At 42.2% G+C, this 5,311-nt stretch overlaps 1 protein-coding gene across 1 annotated transcript in view; it reads left to right on the forward strand.

Moving 5' to 3' along the window:
• The window catches only part of ENC1 (ectodermal-neural cortex 1 (with BTB domain)), a 5,867-nt gene extending 4,232 nt beyond the window's left edge, over positions 1-1,635 (forward strand). Inside the window, exon 2 of the mRNA XM_009884260.1 lies at positions 1,337-1,635. The gene's annotated coding sequence lies outside the window, so the exon portion shown is untranslated. The remainder of the gene's footprint in view (positions 1-1,336) is intronic.
• The last annotated feature ends 3,676 nt before the right edge of the window (positions 1,636-5,311 follow it).

Genomic DNA, 5,311 nt, shown 5'->3' on the forward strand with positions numbered 1-5,311 from the left:
AGACTTCAGTCTGCTTTGTCCTGTTCCTCAAACTCGGGCCTTTTGAGTAGGTTGGGGATTTCTCCCCCGCGCCCCCCCCCCCCTTCATTTCGGAATTGTTTATAATATTTTTTTAAAGGTCATCCCATGACGGGGAACATTTTTTAGGTTTCAATGTTGATAGTGTGGAAGTGGGAAGGCTAGCATGTTATGCTGAAGAATGTCTAGAAAATACTAATCAACACTAAGTGCAGGGACCTCTTTTTAGACATAATGAAGATAGTGTGTTTCAAGTCCACAGTTGCAAAAAGGCTTGATGCTCTGGGCTGTTATGTAGGCTGTGGTGTTTCCTGTGAGTGTTCCCTTATGTTCTTAGACATCGCAGCTTGAGAGAGATGTGGTATGTTCAAACGAACTGTGAGTTCACTGGAGCTCCTTTGCATTGTAATGATGTAGGATTTGCCTCCTAAAATTCTAGCAGTGCTGTCAGAAATGGCTGTGATGAGCTGATGATGGTTTGGAAGCTGGCATTTCAATACAGCTTCATAGTGAAAAAGCAAAGCACAATCTCAGCATCCAAAGGCTGAATTTCTCATTGAATAACCAATTTTTATAAAGGACTCTAGGTTGGGATTATTGATGCATGGTACGTTGCTGTGTGAAAAGAAATGAGGCAGACTTCTGCTCCAATGAATAGCAGATATGTTTTAAGTAAGAGGATTATATGTCCCTTTCTATATTGTGAATAAATTCAATTCAGAATTCTTCATGGTGAACTGGGGTGAGACACCTTCACCTCCACTTCAGCTTTACGCCAAGCAGGTTTGCCTTGGCCCGGGTAGAAATAACTCTTTGCACCAAGTGTTCATGTGGGCTTTTGTGGAAGAGAAGCTGCACAAGGTTATGTTTGCTTTAAACAAATCCACAAAGCTTTAAAATTTGAGGGGAACATAGAAATTTTGAAGCATGCAGGATGCCGAGCTCATCATATTGAACTGTATTGGACTCATTTGGTTTAGGTTTGAAATGACTGAATTTATACCCCAAAAATTAAACAGCGTTTCTGGGGTGACTAGGATGGTTTGCAGAGTAAGGCTAGTAGAATAATAAAGAAAGAATCTGACCCTAAATAATTATGTTTGTGGCTGGCTTATTTATCAGTGGTTGGCACAGGAATACTGAGGGTGGGGGGAAGCCCATCAATGGGATTGCATCCTGAGCATAGCTTTGAAATTTTCTTTGACATCTAACAAAAATGTTATGGAACATAGTCTCAGTAAACCCCTTTAAATCTTCTCTCTCATCTCTCTCTTTTTTTTTTTTTTTTTTTCCCCTCCCTGTCTTCCCATGCTTTTAGTTTACTTCTTTATTTGGAGAAGAGAATTGGAACCTCAGATCTGGAGGAACGGTTTTAATGAAGAAAAATCGTTCAGCGTCGCTTGCATTTGAAGAAAGTCATCTGCACCTTGTAAATTATCTAACCTAGACATGAAGGAATGGGAGGAAAAATAACTGTCTTCAGTGCTTCAGCACGTGGTTTAAATATGAATGGACGAACCTATGATCTGGTCATTGTGCTAGTAATTGTGGATTAATGCCAATATTAATCAGTCCTTCAAAGGAGAAAAAGAAGAGACAGAACTTCTCTGAGCTGTGCAGCACACAGCACTTGATTTCCATGGACTCCGCTGTTTGTATGTGAAATTTGAAATGGTTGTCACCTCTCTTTGTGGTGGTTTGAAGTGCCCGCGCCAGCTGCAGGGGAAGCAGGCCAGGTCTGAATCAGCGAGATCCCGCTGTGAATGAAGATGCAGCGGTCTTGCTGCTCAACTCTGTGAACCAGAGTGTGCTTGTCTGTGGGCAGTGCCTACAGCATCTCTTAGATCCTGCGTTGCACCGTCCTGCGTGCAGCGAGTGACCTTCCGCTTGATAAGGAACAGCCCAGTGGTGAAATGTTTCTGCAACAGTGGGGAACGAACAACGTCCCCCAAATGCTCCTTGTTCCGTTTCCTCCCTGTATTTATAAGTAATTCGAACTGTCCCATTCCTGTTATTTGTTGTAGCTATAGTTATTTATTGTTCAGTGCTTGCATGCTGAAACAATGCCTGCAATTGTCTTCATGTTGCAAGGGCTTGTGTGAATCGTTGTATGTTTTGCACATTTTGTGATTGCTGACTTGCTCTGCTGCACAAAGAAAGAAAACTGTTGAGGAACAGTTGGAGGTGGGAGGGAGGGGTGGCTTCCCGGTCGGAAATGGAAGGATTACAAGGCAGGATCTTAAATTACACACATACTAAAGGAAGAAGCCATGGAGGTCACTTTCTCAGGCCACCAGCTCCCCAGGTTGCATGTGGTGTGTCTTGTAGATGGTGTCCTTGCTACATTTCATTTGTGAGTCATGCCTTTCAATTTCTAATCTGGAAATAGCCAAAATCTCTTGCAGCTCTCTCTTTGTGCAGCTTCCTGATTGCAACGCAGATACTGTGGAAGAGCTTCTGGATACCAAGCCCAGATGAAGTCATTGTCCAAAGTTATTTATTTATTTATTGGGTTGGAGGAGGGGTACCTACAATATAGCCACCTTGAGCTGAGTGAGTGGAGTATGGTGATTCAAGAATAAAAACAAAAAGACCTCAAGATAGTCTTAAAAAAAAAAAAAAAAAAGAAGAGCAGCAATTTTGCACTGACTGGATTGCCTCATCCGTCTGGATTTCAGATGATCATCTGAGTGGCCAGATGTCAAAGACCCAAGGGCTCTGGCAAAATTCTTATGGGGATAGAAAATGAATTTCCGACCTCTTAATCTTAAAAATAGCCCTCTAACTCTGCTGCCTTTTTTCCTTAGCCAGGTGTGTCTTTAAACACTTGGTCACTCAGAAGCGTCAGATACAATCCTGAGAAACTGAACTTTGATTTTTAAATAAATTTGTTTCTTACCAGTCTGGTCTTGAGACGGAAATGAAGCTACTCTTTTTCTTCTGGATTTCAGAAGCTTATGTTTCACAGGTGCTTTCTTTGCCAGATCCTGTCATGAAGCATGTATTGTATTGTGTTTTTTCCTAAATGTTTCTGGAGCCCAACTTTACTGGCACATTAAGTTACATGGTTGGTGTGTGCTGCAGTATAAGTAAACAGCTGCATGCGTGCATGCAAAACAAAAATAGTCACATTGGTGATGCTTGCCTTTCTCTGTGTGACAGTGATGTAGCTGTATTTGTGAAAACTTTGTCATCTGAAAGTGTTTACACTGATCACTGGAAGTTTCTCTGTGTTGCCTTACATTTGACTTGCTGTTTGGAGTAGACTGTTTGGAGTAGATCCGTACATTTCAGAAATAGAGTATTTGGAGTTCTGTGAATACTGAGAGAACATGGATTAATTAGCAAAGGCGTTAGCAGTTTTTTAAAGGGTGAGGCCCAGCTAGATGTGAACAGTTTTATAATTCCTCTGGTTAAACTGATTTCTTGAAATGTTAGATTGAAAAAGTGTTTAAACCCACAGCCTTTCCCCCCTTCCCCCACCCCAAGCATTTGTTCTTTTCTCTTAGATGGCTTTTAAGCAATAGGAAAACATCTTAGATAGGTTAGGGCTCCTTTCTATATCCTTGTACTTGCACAGGTTGCCCTGTTGAAGCAAACAGCCTTGAATTGTTGTTGACTTTCGTCGTCTGGATCATTCCCGGGAGTGGGAAGGGAGCCATAAAATCAGACTTCCCGTGCTCTGCATGTCCTCTCCCTAGGCGCTAGTGACTGCACGAGGAAGCGAAGGACTGGGTCCCCAGGGGCCCCCTTGTTTGAATAAGGGCATATAGGTTCAAGACCTGTTTTCTCCGTCAAGCTGATTAGAGTCTAGACATGAAGCTGTGCTGCATATAACTACTTAGCTTGTGAAATCTGTTGTGTAGTGCCATGCAGCTTCTGAAAGTGGGATGAATTTTCTGCAGCTGTTTCCAAAGTTGTGGTCTGCTTTCAAGTCCCCCATTAATTCCTGTGTGTAGGCTGAAGGAAGCTGAAGCCAGGGTGGGCCTCTGGCTCTGCAGGGAATACGCTAGGCTCTTGCTCTTTGAATTGATGTGAGAATCCTGGCTAGCTACTTGACCATTCCAGTCCTGCAAAACACCCCACACTTTGAAGCAAATGCAGTTCACAGCGGAGTGCACACAAAAACCCTGGCATAAGACGGGAAGGTTCCTCTTATTTTGAAGGCTGGTTGCTGTAGAAACATGTAACAAAGGACAGCCTTCCTCTTCTGGTATAATTGTGCAGCCCCTTTTCTCTAGGTCTGACACCTGTCTGAATAAGAGTGATTAGAGCAGAATAATGTTCCCTTTCCTGGCTATTGAAGATGTGGTTCATGTGCTAAAAGAAAACTGTGCAAGTGAAGAAGTAAAATTGTCTATGTTTTGTCTTTTTTGTTTGCTACTACATCTTAAGGTTTTGTAAAACTTGCATATTTTTTTTTCACAATGTGAAACTGAAGGTCAATAAATTATTAGAGATTTTCTCTCCATGGAACGTTTATTTCAAGTGTTGTCTCTTCCTCCCCTCCATCCCCACCCCCAAATGCTTTGAATCCCTTATAATGTCCTTTTCATGTCCTCTTAATAAAAGCACATCGACAACATGCAGTTTACTGCTTTGGTTTAAGCTTCTGCTTCAGTTGCACTTCCCTTCCCTTTGTTCTGTTCTGCTGCTGTTACTATGATCTGTATCTCAAAGTTCAGCAGTTAAAACTGGAGAGCCTCAAAACATTTAAGAACAGGAAATGCAAGTTTGTTGATGCTTGCAGTACGGTTTAGCTAGTGCCTGATACTACTTGGAAGCGGAATTAAGCATCTTGAATCCTTCCTAATTATTCTCAAGGCAAAAAATGCTGGCTGTGTGTAAAACATTCCAGTTGTTCTATATAATGCACACATATAGCCAAACTCTTTGATCTTTTAAACTTGCTTACATTTTTATGTGTATACAGGGTGGTTGGTTGGTTGGGTTTTTTTTTCTAAATGCTATTGATTTTCTGTGTTGGCTTAGCAGCTCTCTGGCCTTAAGGTGTTGCTGACCACTGTCCAAGTCTAAAATGACATTAGGCAGGGGCACTCCTGCACACACACTTCAGTTGCTCGGGCCTGCTAAGTACTGACTGGCTGTCCTGCCTGGAAGGGCATTTTCCTCAAGTGTGCATCCATTGCTTTGGAGCAAAGGAACATGGCCTTTCTTCCTTGCTTGAGATGTTTCACTAGCTATCACCTCATTCCTTTGCCTAGACAGCTCTGAAGGAGGAAGTAAAAGAGTAGGAGGTAGTCCACAGGTCACAGCAGTGTAGTGAGGATGC

Source organism: Charadrius vociferus, unplaced genomic scaffold (assembly GCF_000708025.1).
Source record: "Charadrius vociferus isolate BGI_N301 unplaced genomic scaffold, ASM70802v2 scaffold183, whole genome shotgun sequence".
Classification (NCBI taxonomy): Eukaryota; Metazoa; Chordata; class Aves; order Charadriiformes; family Charadriidae; genus Charadrius; species Charadrius vociferus.